We start from the raw sequence: 17,158 nt of genomic DNA on the forward strand, positions 1-17,158 counted from the left end.
GAAGGGGCCGCAAGCCAAGAAACATGGGTGCCTCTATAAGCTGGAAAAGACAAGGAAATAGATTCTCCCCTAAAGCCTTGAGAAAAGGACACAGCTCTGCTGACACCTTGATTTTAGTCCAGTAAGAGCCATGTTGGACTTCTAACCAACACAACTCTAAGATGAAAAATACATGTTGGTTTAGCTACTACATTTGTGGTAATTTCAATAGTAATAGAAAACCAATACACTATAGTATAAATTATTTGTTTTATATAGAAAAGAAAATGAATCTAATGGATCTTAATAAATCATCTGGAATGAATGAAGAATAAAATATCAGAAATGTGACATAAAAACCTCAAAACCACCGATAATTGGGGCAACAACATTCCTGATAATACCAACAAATTTTTTATTAATTTGCCCTGAAGTATAATATGCATGAAGTACCCAAATGACAAGTACAGCTAAAAGAATTTTCACAAAGTGAATACACTATGTAGCTGCCTCCCCCAAATCAAGATACAGAATGTAACCAGAATCCCAGAATCCCAGAAAGCATCCCTCAATTCCCCTAAAGATAACCACTATTCTGACATATTATAACAGATTAATTCCCACCACTGTTTTGGCTTCATTTAAATGGAATCATAGTTTAGACTCCTGTCCATCCGGCTGCTTCTGCTCAATATTACATGTGTGAGATTCATCCATGTTGCTGCATGTTGCAACAGTTTATTCTTTTTTTTTTTTTGCTGTTTTGTAGTACCTTATATATCACAATTCATTTATGCATTCACGTCTTGATGATTATTTGGGTTGTTTCCAGCTTTTGACTCTTATGAAGACTATTCAAATTCAGCAGATACTGCCAAAGTTTTCCAAACTGGCGAGAACAGTTTACAGCCCTCTCAGCAGGGTGCAAGTGTTCTTGTTTCTCTGCTTCCTTGCCAACACTTGGTATTATCAGCTTTTAAAATTAGGCATTCTGTGTCTAATCTGCTGCAGGCATAGCAAAGTCTGGCTGTACTTAATTTTTTAAATGTTAATAAAAATTAGATCCTGAAATTTTTTCACTTGCTATTAATTCTCATATTTTACATGCTTCTTTGTTAGTATTTCCTACATCATAATCATGTCTGCAAATAGAATTTTATTTCTTTTTTTTTTTGAGACGGAGTCTCGCTCCGTCACCCAGGCTGGAGTGCAGTGGCACGATCTCGGCTCACTGCAAGCTCCACCTCCCGGGTTCACGCCATTCTCCTGCCTCAGCCTCCCGAGTAGCTGGGACTACAGGCGCCCGCCACCACGCCCGGCTAATTTTTTGTATTTTTAGTAGAGATGGGGTTTCACCGTGTTAGCCAGGATGGTCTCGATCTCCTGACCTTGTGATCTGCCTGCCTCGGTCTCCCAAAGTGCTGGGATTACAGGCGTGAGCCACCCTGCCTGGCCTAGAATTTTATTTCTTTCTTTCCGAGTATTATACCTCTTCTCTCTCTTTCTGCCTTTCTGCCCTGACTAGAACTTTATTTTTTAATTTTTTGTAGAGATGGGTGTCTCACTATGTTGCCCAGGTGAGTCTTGAACTCTTGGCCTCAAGGGGTCCTCCTGCCTCAGTCTCTCAATATAGCTTTACATACAACACTGAATAGAAGTGATGAGAGCAGGGTCTTGTCTCTTTCCTCATCTCTGAAAGAAAGCTTTCGATAAGTCACCATTAAGCTTAATGTCCACCATAAATATTATTTTGTGTAGATGCCCTTTGTCATCTTTTTTAAAGTCCCTTTATTCCCAGTTTGTTAGAAATTTGTTGTGTGGGGTTTTTTTTTTTTTTTTTGGAAACTAATAAACAGGTGTTGAATTTTATCAAATGCTTTTGTTCATCACTTTGATTAGATCACATTTTTCCCTCCATTTTGAGAACTTACTCTGAAGGACTTTAATTCATTGAAGTGTTTTGAGATTGCATGTGGCCAATTCTGATGAATATACTGTGGCCAATCACAAGGAATGTGCAGGCTGGGCACAGTGGCTTGGGCCTGTAATCCCAGCACTTTGGGAGGCTGAGACAGGCGGATCACCTGAGATCGGGAGTTCGAGACCAGCCTGACCAACATGGAGAAACCCTGTCTCTGCTGAAAATACAAAATTAGCCAGGTGCGGTGGCGCATTCCTGTAATCCCAGATGCTCAGGAGGCTGAGGCAGGAGAATTGCTTGAATCCAGGAGGCGGAGGTTGTGGTGAGTCGAGATTGTGCCACTGCACTCCAGCCTGGGTGACAGAGCAGGACTCCATCTCAAAAAAAAAAAAAAAAAAAAAAAGGAATGTGCAATTTGCTGTTGTCTGGTGCAGTGTTTTATGTATCAGTCAGGACAAAGTAGTTAATAGCATTACTTACATGTTCTATAACTCCACTAAATTTCATTTGCTTTTTCTATTCGCTAATGAGAGAAGTGTGTTAAAATTTCCAAATATGCCTATTTCACCTTTTAGTTCCATCAGTTTCCCTTTATATTCTCTGGGGCTGTGTTTCTAGATACATATGAATTTGTGACGTGCTGTAAGTGCCTTTAAAGTGTTACTGGGCAGCGTGAAGTCTTCCAATGTTGTTCTCTAAGAGTGCCTTGGCTATTGTTATTGTTTTATTTTATTTTATTTTATTTTTTGAGACGGAGTCTCGCTCTGTCGCCCAGGCTGGAGTGCAGTGGCGCAATCTCGGCTCACTGCAAGCTCCGCCTCCCGGGTTCACGCCATTCTCCTGCCTCAGCGTCCCGAGTAGCTGGGACTACAGGCGCCCGCCCCTGCGCCCGGCTAATTTTTTCTATTTTTAGTAGAGACGGGGTTTCACCATGGTCTCGATCTCCTGACCTTGTGATCCGCCCACCTCGGCCTCCCAAAGTGCTGGGATTACAGGCGTGAGCCACCACGCCCGGCCTATTGTTTTAATCCTTTATCATTATGGACAATCTCTATCTCTAGTAATATTTCTTTCTGAGAAATGATGCTTTGAAATTAGTATAGCTCTGCCAGCAGTCCTTTGGTTAGTGCTCGCATAGTACATCTTTTCCAACTCTTTTACTTTTGGTCTTTCCATTTAAAGTGGGTCTCTTGGCCTGGCGCGGTGGCTCACGCCTGTAATCCCAGCACTTTGGGAGGCCGAGACGGGCGGATCACGAGGTCAGGAGATCGAGACCATCCTGGCTAACACGGTGAAACCCCGTCTCTACTAAAAAATACAAAAAACTAGCTGGGCGAGGTGGCGGGCGCCTGTAGTCCCAGCTACTCGGGAGGCTGAGGCAGGAGAATGGCGTAAACCCGGGAGGCGGAGCTTGCAGTGAGCCGAGATCCGGCCACTGCACTCCAGCCCAGGCGACAGAGCCAGACTCCGTCTCAAAAAAAAATAATAATAATAAAAAAATAAAGTGGGTCTCTTGTACAAAATCATGGTTGGGTCTATTGTTTTTAATACGAAAATCTTTGTCTTTTAAATGGAATATTCAGCCTATTTACCTATAATGTGATTTGTACATATTTGGGTTTACATCTATTCTATAACCTTAGTTCTTTGTTCCTTGTCTCTCCTGTCCTGCCTTATTTTGGATGAATCAAGTATTAATATTCCATTTCTCTTCTATTAGCCTCTTATTTTCCATTCTTTTTATTACTTTGTTAACAATATGTGATTTTAAATATTATAGTAGCCACATTGAAAAAGTTAAAAATATATATTAATGTGTCTTATTTAATCATATATATTAAAAATATGATCATTTCAGCTTGGTGCGGTGGCTCACGCCTGTAATCCCAGCACTTTGGGAGGCTGAGGCAGGCAGATCACGAGGTCAGGAGATCGAGACCATCCTGGCTAACACGGTGAAACCCCGTCTCTACTAAAAATACAAAAAAAGTTAGCCGGGCGCGGTGGCGGGCGCCTGTAGTCCCAGTTACTCTGGAGGCTGAGGCAGGAGAATGGCGTGAACCTGGGAAGCTGAGCTTGCAGTGAGCCAAGATGGCGCCACTGCACTCCATCCTGGGCGACAGAGGGAGACTCCATCTCAAAAAAAAAGATCATTTCAACATGTAATCAGTATTTTTTAAATGAAGTATTGTACATTATTTTTTTTCTTTTTCTTTTTTTGAGATGGAGTCTCACTCTGTCACCCAGGCTGGAGTGCAGTGGCCGGATCTCAGCTCACTGCAAGCTCCGCCTCCCGGGTTCACGCCATTCTCCTGCCTCAGCCTCCCGAGTAGCAGGGACTACAGGCGCCCGCCACCTCGCCCGGCTAGATTTTTGTATTTTTTAGTAGAGACGGGGTTTCACCGTGTTAGCCAGGATGGTCTCGATCTCCTGACCTCGTGATCTGCCTGTCTCGGCCTCCCAAAGTGCTGGGATTACAGGCTTGAGCCACTGCGCCCTACCCATTCTTTTTTTTCTATACTACGTCTTCTAGGTGTTCAAAATCTGGTGTTTATTTTATAATCAAAGCACATCTCAATTCAGAATAGCCACATTTTAGTTCTCAATAACTCCATGCAGCCGACCTCAACTGTAGCAGAGTGTAGCCCTAAAGACTGACAATTTGCAGCCCTTCACTTATTCAGAATCTACGACAAATTAATTTCCTAACCTTCTGAACAATTCAAGGACCTTGCAACACCTTAATTACATTTACTGTCCCCCTCCTAACTTCTGAACCATTTTATCTTAAATTTTCAACCTACATGTATCTTTAAATAAGACATTTTTATTACACTGCAGTCAATACTCATATATATTTACCTTCACATTTACTCTTCCACTGTTCTTTATTCCTTCCTGAAATTTTGTTTCCCTATGGGATTATTTTCTTTCTGCTACAAGAACTTCCTTTTTCTTTCAGAATGGGCCTGCTGGTGACAAATCCTCTTTTTGTTATCTATTGAGAAATCAGCTGCCAATCTTATTATTCCTCTTAACCTAATATCTTTTTTTTTTTTTTTTTTTTTTTGAGGCGGAGTCTCGCTCTGTCACCCAGACTGGAGTGCAGTGGCCGGATCTCAGCTCACTGCAAGCTCCGCCTCCCGGGTTTACCCTATTCTCCTGCCTCAGTCTCCTGAGTAGCTGGAACTACAGGTGCCCGCCACCACGCCCAGCTAATTTTTTTTTTGCATTTTTAGTAGAGACGGGGTTTCACCGTGTTAGCCAGGATGGTCTCGATCTCCTGACCTCGTGATCCGCCCGTCTCGGCCTCCCAAAGTGCTGGGATTACAGGCTTGAGCCACCGAGCCCGGCCCCTAACATCTTTTTTCTCTAGCAATTAAAGATTTTTTTCACTGTCCTTGACTTTTAGCACTTTTATTATGACACTCCGAGCCCTCTCTTTTCTCTTAGTAGAACCCAACTGTATGTGTCTTAGCCCTTCTGTTATGTCCCTTGTCTCCATTACACTCTGTTTTTTTCAGCCTTTCATTTCTCAGTGCTTCACTGTGGATATTTCTTACTGATCAATCCTCTAATTCACAAATCTTTTCTGTATTGAGTGGTTGTAAAACACATGTATGGGAGTTCCTAACTCAAGCTAGTGTACTTTTTAGTCCTAAAATTGTCATTTGGCCAGGCGCAGTGGCTCATGCCTGTAATCCCAGTACTTTGGGAGGCCCAGGTGGGCGGATCACCTGAGGTCAGGAGTTCGAGACCAGCCTGGTCAACATGGCGAAACCCCGTTTCTACTAAAAATACAAAAAAAAAAAAAAAAAAAAAAATTAGCTGGGCCTTGTGGCAGGTGCCTGTAATCCCAGCTACTCAGGAGCCTGAGGCAGGAGAATCGCTTGAACCCTGGAGGCGGAGGTTGCAGTGAGCCGAGATTGCGCCATTGCACTCCAGCCTGGGCAACAAGAGCGAAACTCCATCTCAAAAAATAAAAAATAAATAAAATAAAATAAAATAAAATTGTTGTTTGATTCTATTTTATAGATTCCAGTTCTCTGGTAAAACTCTCCATCTCTTCATCTGTTTCCTTAAACTCATAAATCAGTTATTATAAAAGCCTATCTAAGAGTTCCAATATCTGGATCACCTCAAGTTCTTTTCCTGTTACTCATTCTTCCTCTTGATTTTCATTCACTTGATCCTGCTTATGGGCACGCCTGGCATTTTTATTAATTAATTAATTAATTAATTATACAGACAGGGTCTCACTATGTTGGCCAGGCTGGTCTTGAACTCTTGGCCTCCAGTAATCCTCCCACCTTGGCCTCCCAAAGTGCTAGGATTACAGGCATGAGCCCTGGGCCTGGTATTTTGATGGAATGCGGGATACTATGTTTCAAAGAGTATAGAGGCTAAGTTTCTCCTGGCAGGTAACTAGAATAAGGGCTGATCACCTCATCCAATCAAAGTTTTGAAGCTGGATTTCAAGCTGATAACTTCTGATCAACCTTTATCTATAGGACATAATTCTTCTGAGATCTCAACCGAAGGCCTGGAATATTTCCCATTGTCATTCCTTTTTGGCTGGCCTTGAAATCTAATTTTTTGTCTACCTACTCCTGTGAGAACAAAAGCTGTGCTTAAGTTTTTTACGTTTTGGTAATAACTTTCTACCGAATTTCTCCTTCTGAATTTGAAAAATACCTTAACAGCAAAAGCTAAGTCAGATGTTGAGTTTATACCCTCTTTCTCTCTATTTTCCCGAAGAGATGGGGTCTCACTCTGTTGCCCAGGCTGGAGTGCAGTGGTGTGATCAATGCACACTGTAACCTCAAACTGCTGGGCTCAAGCAATCCTCCTGCCTCAGCCTCCCGAGTAGCTGGGACTACAGGCATGTGCCACCATGTTGGCTGAGTTCATTATTCTTGAGGTTGTCTTTTTCCTAGGATCTTGAACCCTCAAATCTTGGCTGCCTTAGAATCCCTCAATTCAAATTTTACTCCCACTACTCAGTGATTCCAAAACAAACTCTGGACCACCGCTTTGTCTGGCCTCTACCCTATGTGTAGAGTTGGCCACCACCCTAAAGGAAAAAAGCAGGGGTAAATATGGCTCAACTCAACAGGATTTTTCTCTACAATTTTGGCTCCTGCCAGATTTGACCTGGCTGCCTTCATTAGTCCCCAGTGCCTTCAAAGATATTTATTTTTGTATTTTAAACAGTTTTTACAGTAGTCTCATCAGAGATTTGGTCCGATACTCTGTTGTAACCAGAAACAAAAGTTTTACTTTACTAAGTTTTAATGACTGATGTATTTTTTGCTGACTAGTCTATAAACTTCCTGAGAATAGAAACTATTTTTATTCCCTAACTTCTATTTAAACACTCAGCACACTACCTGACACAGAGGTTACTAGTTGATGAATCATTAACTTTTATATTAGGAAAAAAAAGCGGCCGGGCGCGGTGGCTCACGCCTGTAATCCCAGCACTTTGGAAGGCCAAGGCGGGCGGATCACAAGGTCAGCAGATCGAGACCATGGTGAAACCCCGTCTCTACTAAAAATAGAAAAAACTAGCCGGGCGTGGTGGCGGGCGCCTGTAGTCCCAGCTACTCGGGAGGCTGAGGCCGGAGAGTGGCGTGAACCCGGGAGGCGGAGCTTGCAGTGAGCCGAGATTGCGCCACTGCACTCCAGCCTGGGCGACAGAGCCAGACTCCGTCTCAAAAAAAAAAAAAAAAAGGGAAAAAAAGCTTAGAATGCAAGTAAAGCATAACACATACATATGTGCCTGCTAAACCATTCCGGCCCATTAATTCTTTTAATTCCACTCATCTCCAGAAAGAAACAGCCAATCTTTTCTTCTGTGACCCACATATTAATGAAGTACATCCCCTAATAAAACTGCATTCTCAATGTTAATCTGAGATTAAATTACCTCAGAGAGTAGTACTAACATCTGTTGTTCATTTATTAAAACTATTTTGTACTAGATTAAGTGATTTCATTATTCTTTAGATTTAACCAATCCATTTCTAGGTCTAGAGTTTTATCAGGAAACAATGAGATTTTTCATTCAAAACAAAGCTCTCAATTGAACCTTTAGAGACATCTGGATCACATGTAGTTAGGGTTTTCCAGAGCAAGAAAACAATAACACAACCAAAGCTCATAGAAAATCTAAAACCAAAGAAAAGTTTACTGAACGTATAAATATTTTCTCTATTCCGGTTGGTTATTCTTGTATTATCAGTCTTGCACCATCAACCCCTAAATACAACAGCTAAAAAAATTAAAAGTGGTTGTCTCTGGACAGTGAAATTTTAGAGGTAAGGAAATGGAACTGGATTACCACTTCTCACGATAAGCATGTAAAAATTATAAGAGTTAGTTCCATACTTAAATTAAAAACACAATTGTGTATAAGCAGAGGCACTGATTTTTTAAAAAGAGAAAAAAAGGCAGACCCAACCCTTACAGCAATAGTGCTGAAAGCTGGTTACATAATGTCCTGGACTCACAAGACAGCCTTGAGGCAGCCATTTATCCTTGTGGGGGTTTCAGTCCCAGATCTGTAAATCTGATGATAAACCAGAATGCCAAGATGTTTTCAACACGAATATTCTACTATTCTAAAGCTTCAATGGATGATAAAGGGCACAAGTTAAAAGAGAAAAATGTATTTGTTAAATAAAAGCTAAGCTCATAAGGGCTTGCTTTGTAATGGATGCTTAATGAAATTACAGTGATCAGCACAGTAATTTTAGGGTGACTCTTAAGAGAGTTAACGAAAGATGATATGGGTATTAGGGAATCTATCTCCGTTGATTAGATGGCTTCTTCATAAAGCACGCACGTTCCAAGCATTAATGATCCATCTGGGGCCTCTGGGAGCAGTATGTGCTAAGTGTCACGTAACAGCTTCTGCTCTCATAAACCAGTCAAGTGTCACAACCTGCTCTTTCCTGCAGACTGTGAGTAGTCAGAGACCAAAGTACTGAACCAAAACTGCTGGCTCCAAAGGATGGGCATGATCGTCCATTTATAGCTAGACAGGGAAAGGGCGCTGGCACTTCTTATAAGATTCTTGAGAGGCCGGGCGCGGTGGCTCAAGCCTGTAATCCCAGCACTTTGGGAGGCCGAGACGGGGGGATCACGAGGTCAGGAGATCGAGACCATCCTGGCTAACACGGTGAAACCCCGTCTCTATTAAGAAATACAAAAAAAACTAGCCGGGCGAGGTGGCGGGCGCCTGTAGTCCCAGCTACTTGGGAGGCTGAGGCCGGAGAATGGCGTGAACCCGGGAGGCGGAGCTTGCAGTGAGCTGAGATCCGGCCACTGCACTCCAGCCTGGGTGACAGAGCGAGACTCCGTCTCAAAAAAAAAAAAAAAAAAAAAAAAAAAAAAAGATTCTTGACAAATTAAGAGCGCTATTAGATATGGCTTTCAGTTTTAAAAGATTATGCATTTCAGACCAGGTGCAGTGGTTCACGCCTGTAATCCCAGCACTTTGGGAGGCTGAGGTGGGCGGATCACTTGAGGTCAGGAGTTCGAGACCAGCCTGGCCAACATGGCGAAACCCTGTCTCTAAAATTAGCCAGGCATGGTGGCAGGCACCTGTAATCCCAGTAACTCTGGAGGCTGAGGCCGGCGAATCACTTGAACCTGGGAGGTGGAGGCTGCAGTGAGCCGAGATTGCACCATTGTACTCCAGCCTGGGCGACAGTGAGACTCCGTCTCAAAAAGCAAAAGATTATGCATTTCAGATTGTCCAATTTTAACTTACAGATCTTGCAATAAAATAACCAGTATTCTCTTTGCTTCTAAAGGGAAGGAACAGATATCTATGGAACTTACATATCTGTCTTACAGGAAACAAAAGCCAAACGCCTCCCCCAAGCCATACATATATATCACCAAAGAAGTGTCCAAAGGAAGTGAGAAAGCAGAGAATTGGATTTGTAGCAAAGACTGTCAAGTGTACAAAAAGAATTTTCCTTATGTACGATTAACCATCCTATATCATATTTCTCCTTGCATTTTTAAGTACCAAGTAAATGGAAAAAAACTTCAAATTATTAATTGAAATAATTAATTTGTGTGCATATATATATTCTCTCTATATATTAAGGTAAATATCTTAAGATCATAGAATCATAGAACTTAAACTAGAAGAACACAAGAGGCATTAAATACTTAATGCCTGAATTATCTCCATTTAATCAACTTGATACATCTCAAAGTTCTATAATCAAAGGGGAAGAAATTTTTTTTCCCCTTCGGAGACAGGGTCTTGCGCTGTTGTCCAGGCAGGAGTGCAGTGGCGTGATAATGGCTCACAGCAGCCTCAACTTCCTGTCTCAAGGAATCCTCCTGCTTCAGCCCTCCAAGTAGCTGGTCTGAGGTGAGAGGATTGCCACCATGCCTGGCTATTTTTTTTTTTTAATTTTAGTAGAGAGAAGATCTCACTATGTTGTCCAGGCTGGTCTCAAACTCCTAAGCACAAGTGATCCTTCAAGGGAGAAGTAATTTATAATGTTCTCAAATTATTTAAGTTATTGTCTAGGAAAATTTAAAACGTAGGTTATAAGAAGACACCTAATGACGTGGAAGAAAATGCAGATGCACCTCAAATTGTACTTCACCTTCTTGTGCTTCATGGATACTGTGTTTTTTACAAATTGAGGGTTTGTGGCAACCCTGTATCAAACTAGTCTGTTGGTACCATTTTGCCAACAGTATGTGCTCACTTCAATGTCTCTGGGTCAATTTAGGTAATTCTTGCAATATTTTAAACTTTCTCATTATTGTTATAACTGTTATGGTGATATATTACCAGTGATCTTTAATGCTACTATAGTAATTGTCTTGGGGTGCCATGAACTGTGCCCATATGAGACAGTTTGCTTAATCTATAAAGTTCTGTGTGTTCTGAATGATCCACTGACTAGCCATTCTGTCTTTCTCCTTCTCCTTGGGCCTCCCTATTCCTTGAGACATAACAATATTAAAATTAGGCCAATTAATAACCCTACAAAGGCCTCTAAGTGTTCAAGTAAAAGGAAGACTCGCACATCTTTCACTTTAAATCCAAATCTAGAAATGCTTAAGCTAATTGAGAAAGGCATGGCAAAAGCCAAAAGGCTGAAAGCTAGGCCTGTTAGCCAAGTTGTGAGTGCAGAGGAAAAGTTCTAGAAGGAAATTAAAAATGCTACACCAATGAATATACAAGTGATAAGACAGCAAAACAGCCTTATTGCTGATATGGAGAAAGTTTTCATGCCTTGAATAAAAGGTCAAACCAGCTACAACATTCCCTTAAGCCAAAGGTGAATCCACAGCAAGGCCCTAACTCTCTTCAATTCTACGAATGCTGAGATTGGTGATGAAGCTGCAGAAGAAAAGTTTGAAGCTAGCAGAGGTTGGCTCATGATATTGAAGGGAAGAAGCCATCTCCATAACATACAAGTGCAAGGTGAAGCAGCAAGTGCTGATACAGAAGCTGCAGAAAGCTACCCAGAAGATCTAGCTAAGATCACTGATGAAGGTGGCCACACTAAACGACAATTTTCCATGAGGATAAAACAGCCTTCTATTAAAAGAAGATGACATCTGAAACTTTCATAGCTACAGAGGAGAAGTCAATGCCTGGCTTCGAAGCTTCAAAGGACAGGCTGTCTCTGTCATTAGGGGCTAAGTAGCTGGTGACTTTAAGTGGAAGCCAATGTTCATTTACCAGTCCCACAATCCTAGGGCCCTTAAGAGTTATGCTGCACTACTCTGCCTGTGCTCTGTAAATGAAACAACAAAGCCTGGATGATAGCACATCTGCTGACAGCATAGATTATTGAACTTTTTTTTTTTTTTTTTTTTTTTGAGACGGAGTCTTGCTCTGTCGCCCAGGCTGGAGTGCAGTGGTGCGATCTCCACTCACTGCAAGCTTCGCCTCCCGGGTTCACGCCATTCTCCTGCCTCAGCCTCCCGAGTAGCTGGGACTACAGGCGCCCACCACCACGCCCGGCTGATTTTTGTATTTTTAGTAGAGACGGGGTTTCACCGTGTTAGCCAGGATGGTCTCGATCTCCTGACCTCGTGATCCTCCCGTCTCAGCCTCCCAAAGTGCTGGGATTACAGGCGTGAGCCACCACGCCCGGCCGATTATTGAACACTTTAAGCCCACTGTTCCTTTCAAAATATTACTGCTCCTTGAAAATGTAACCAGTCTGCCAGGAGCTCTAATGATGATACAAAGAGATAAAAGTTGTTTTCATTTTTGCTAATACAACATCCATTCTGCAGCTCATGGATCAAGGAGTGGGCTTAAAATGTTCAATAAACTTGGGGTCTTGCCTCTTCAAGCCAAGATCATGGCCTGATCTCAAACTCTTGACCTCAGGTGATCTGCCCGCCTTGGCCTTCCAAAGTGCTGAGATTACAGGCATGAACCACCGAGCCCAGTCAACCCTCTTTCTCAGAAGTGTTTACAAGTTGTCCCTTGGAGGACAAGCCTCGTGTTGGGACTGTCAGAAATGTTTGAGTGGGAATGAACAAGTCAGTGGCGGCTGAGTTTAACGGGTTTTCTCCGGGTCAATCAGGCCTAAAGGTTTTCAGGCAGAGGGAAAGGCAGCGTGGATGTGTGACAGCTTCCAAAACTGTTGGCTGCTCATTTACAGAGGAATTTACAGCGCTGTCATTTCCAGTAACCTCCTAAGGAACGTGGATGGAGTCAAGTCTTCCATATCAAAAGATGCAACTGTGTAGTGAACTGAGCAGTGATGGGGTCACATCAAGCCTGGCCCCACGGTGGTGGTGTCAGAAAGCAGAATGGAGTCTTCGCCCCACCCGCACCAGGGAGCACCAGGTCCCTTTGTAAACCTCCGCACAGCGCCCCCTCGGGCAGCTGCAGGCTTATTATCACTGCTTCATTCATGGAATGTTGTTCAAGGGATCTGCAACCCTCACCAACGACGTAAAACCAGGTCAGGAACAAATCATTTAAATTACAATGGGGGTGGCCGATTAAATATATAAAGATATTAAATATAACTACAAGTTGTGAACTGTTACTATGGCCTACTCATCTCTATGAATCTCAAAAATATTTAGGCGGGACATGGCGGCTCATGCCCATAACCCCAACACTTTGGGAGGCAGAAGCAAAAAGATTGCTTGAGCCCAGGAGTTGGAGACCAGCCTCAGCAACAAGGTGAAACCCCGACTCTACAAAAAATACATGAAATTAGCTGGGTGTGGCGTCCCATACTTGTAGTCTCAGCTATCTGGTTGACTGAGGTGGAAGGATTGCCTGAGCCATGATGGCACTACTGCACTCCAGCCTGGACAACAAGGTAAGACCATGTCTCTCTCTATATATTCATTTTTAAATTAGCTACAGTATTTTTGACTCTTTCTTTCTTTCTTTCTTTCGTTTGTTTTTGTTTTTGAGACGGAGTCTTGCTCTGTTGCCCAGGCTGGAGTGCAGTAGCGCGATCTCAGCTCGCTGCAAGCTCCACCTCCCAGGTTCACGCCATTCTCCGGCCTCAGTCTCCTGAGTAGCTGGGACTACAGGTGCCTGCCACCATGCCTGGGTAATTTTTTTTTTTCTGTATTTTTAGTAGAGATGGGGTTTCCCCATGTTAGCCAGGATGGTCTCCATCTCCTGACCTTGTGATCCACCCGCCTCGGCCTCCCAAAGTGCTGGGATTACAGACGTGAGCCACTGCACCCAGCCGACTCTTTTTTTTTTCTTACACTTAGTTGAGGGGAAAAACAAGCCAACAGTAAATTGCTTCTTTCAAATCACTGATTGGCAACAAAACCAAAGGGAAGAATCTTCCTTACCAGACAGCACTAAAACATGACCAGATGTCATCTCCCCTTACTTTATTTTATTTTGTGATTTTATTGTACATATTTTATTTATTTTTTGAGACCGAGTCTTGGTCTGTCACTCAGGCTCTAGTGCAATGGTGTGATCTCAGTTCACTGCAATCTCTGCCTCAGCAGGAGAGCAGGAATCTTCAGTGATCCACGGGCAGATCTGCAGCCATTATGTTATTGTGCGCACCTGTTCTTCCCAAGTCCTTTGTGCGTGTGCCTCTCCCTCCAGTAGTATTGCGCGCCTCCCCCTCCCTACCCCCACATTGCCAGCAGGTGACTTGCGTGCGTACCTTGCCGCGCTAATCCGTTAAGGTCGCTCTGTCACTTGCACCCGTTCTTTGCACACGCACCCACTTGCTCAGGTTTAAAAGATGCGTTGCCTGGCAACAGAAGAAACTGCTTGCTTAGCCTTTGACCTAGTTGGTAGCTCCACAAGGACGCTCAGAGCCCAGCTCTGGAGAGTCTGAGTATCCAATAGTTCCCCACTGTTCCCAGGAGCGGTTACCTGGGCACTCTGTGCCCCTCATTCCTGTCCCAGCCCGGGAGGCAAGGACCTGCCAGTAGGGCTCAGTTGCCTGAAGCCCGCTCACCCGATCCCCCAGTTCACTTTTCATGTGGGATCTCCCCATTGCTCCCGCCCCTGGACGGAGTGGCAGGCCATCCTACAAGCACCCGGACACTTGGCATCAGTGGTGTACACTTGGCATCAGTGGTGTACACTTGGCATCAGTGGTGTGCCATGACAACTCCAAGGGTTTTCCGTGATCCTGCAAGCCCTGTGTTCCTTGCTGGCCATCCTGCCTTCCATTTGAATGCACAGGTACCACAGCAAGCCAGTGCTGTGTGCTCCCAATTCCAGGGTGTCCTGCAGCTCAGCCAGTGCACTGAGCACAAGGACTCTCTGTGGGGCCCAGGAGCAGGGAGTCACCCCTTTGCGGCCCACAACACCCGGCTGTGCGCCAGGCTCCTGTCCAGAGAAGATCGTGTTGATGGCCCTTAAGGAGAGCAGGGCAGGGATGCCTGAGCAGGACAAGGACCCCAGGGTCCAGAAGAATCCTGATGATTAGAGAAGGGTCCCTGAGAACACTGGGGATGCACCATCTGCATTTAGACCCCTGCGGAACAATGGAGGCCTCTCTCCCTTCGTGCCCAGGCCCGGGCCTCTACAGAGAGACCTCCATCCCCAGAGGTCAGAAGTCAGATATAAGCAGAGATCCCAGTCCTCCTGGATGAGCTCCTTCCCCAAACGGAATGCCATCTTGAGCTCCTACAGCTCCACGAGACAGGCTCAGCCGGTCTACCCAAAACAAACCCCACAAGTGAATCCTGCTGTCAGGAGAGGCTCAGCCTGTCCACCCAAAATTCTGGGCTGGCAGAAACCTTCCAAATACATCCTTGGCTTATGCAAAACATAAACACATCTCCATTGCAGGTGCACGCAGTGCTTCTTGGGCTTTCACTTAATCCCATCCTGGACTTATTCTTTTGGCTGAAAGACCTACTCCCGCTTTACAAAGAAAGTGGGTAATTGTGGTAATACAACATGAATGTAATTTCCTTTGTTCAGCAAAACCTTTTACTGAGCACTTATTATGTGGTGGGGGTTCTGATAGACCTGCCAAGGGCGTCGTTTCATATCATCCTTAGATCACAGCTATGAGGAGAGTGCGAGTGCGACCCTCATCTTCCAGGTGAGAAAATCAACGCTTGCTTAAAGAAGCTGAACAACTTGCCGGAGGTCACAGAGCTGGGCAGGGGCAGAGCTTCAGGTTTCAGTTATGCGGACTGGCAGGCTCAATGCTTCAGATTGCTATGGCGCTGGTCATCCGCACCCTTCCCATCCGTTCTGTTTTTCCTACTTATCCCGCAATATGACGTGTTCTATCATTATCACCAGTGGATGGATGTCCTGTGCCAGCTGCGCATGTCTCTATTATAGCTCGTTATATGGTCTTACTTTTTAAATTCCAGATCCCTTATTATTTTGAGACAGGGTCTGGCTCTGTTGCAGAGGTGCAATCTCAGTTCACTGCAACCTCCGCCTCCTAGGCTCAAGCCATCCTCCTACCTCAGCCTGCCAAGTAGCTGGGACTACAGGCATGCACCACCATGCCTGGCTAATTTTTGTATTTTTGGTAGAGATAGGGTTTCGCCATGTTGCCCAGGCTGGTCTCAAACTTGTGAGCTCAAATGATCTGCCCATCTCGGCCTCCCGAAGTGCCGGGATTACAGGTGTGAGCCACCACACCCAACCTTATTATGCATTTCTTATGGGTAGTGAACATGTCTTTAAAAAACAGTCTGGGTGCAGTGGCGCACACCTGTAATCCCATCACTTTGGGAGGCCGAGGCAGGGGGATCACCTGAGGTCAGGAGTTTGAGATCAGCCTCGCCAACATGGTGAAACCCCATCTCTACTAAAGATATAAAAATTAGCCCGGCACGGTGGCTGAAGCCTGTAATCCCAGGTACTTGGAAGGCTGACACAAGAGAATCACTTGAATCCAGGAGGCGGAGGTTGCAGTGAGCCAAGGTTTCACCATTGCACTCCAGCCTGGGCGAAAAGAGCAAAATTCTGTCTCAAAAAACAAAACAAAACAAAACAAAACAACAAAAAAGGAAAGTTGTGCTAAAATATACATGACATAAAACATATCATCTTGGCCACTTTGAAGTGCACAGTTCAGCAGTATGTATGTTCACATACATACTGTGTTTCCTGTGCTTTCACAAACCAGGACACTTGTCCAGGGCCCAGGCCCCTGGGGAGTTTCTGCATTTGGGGAACGACAAGCTCTGGTTCTCTGGTAACTTCTGGAAGGTGTTGCTTACCATGTGGAACTATGAGCTGGGAAGGCAAGATCTGGCTGAGCCAGGGAGGCCACGTGCTCATGGCCCTGGGCCTGGAACTGCCCCTCCTGAGGCCCCTTCAATGACCTGGACCCTGGGCCAGCAGCAGCAACACAGCCTCCCTCCACTGGCTCGGGGCTGTTCAGAGACCGCTGGCTTTGGGGCACCGGGGCCATGGGAGCCTCAGACTCCCACTCCAGCCTCCTTCCTTCTGCCTCAATTTCAGCTTCCTTGGCCCAGATGTCACCTGGCATCCTGGCCATGAGACAACCCTCAACCCCGCCCTTGCATGAACAAAGTCCACTAATCACTGACCCCTCTCCAGGTGGGTCCTGCTGGGGAGCGCCATCTGCCCATGAGACGGCGGCACAGGCGGGGCAGCTTCACCTGCACATTGCACAGAAGGCCACAGCCCTCCGCCAGCCCTGCCCCAGGGCTGACTCACCCTTCCAAGAATATGACAGAAACCAGGGCCACTTCATATCAGAAAGCCCTCTGGAGGGACAGTGGCCTGGGCCCTTGAGCTACAGCACAGCC

This window comes from Macaca mulatta, chromosome 10, assembly GCF_049350105.2.
Source record: "Macaca mulatta isolate MMU2019108-1 chromosome 10, T2T-MMU8v2.0, whole genome shotgun sequence".
NCBI classification, from domain to species: domain Eukaryota; kingdom Metazoa; phylum Chordata; class Mammalia; order Primates; family Cercopithecidae; genus Macaca; species Macaca mulatta.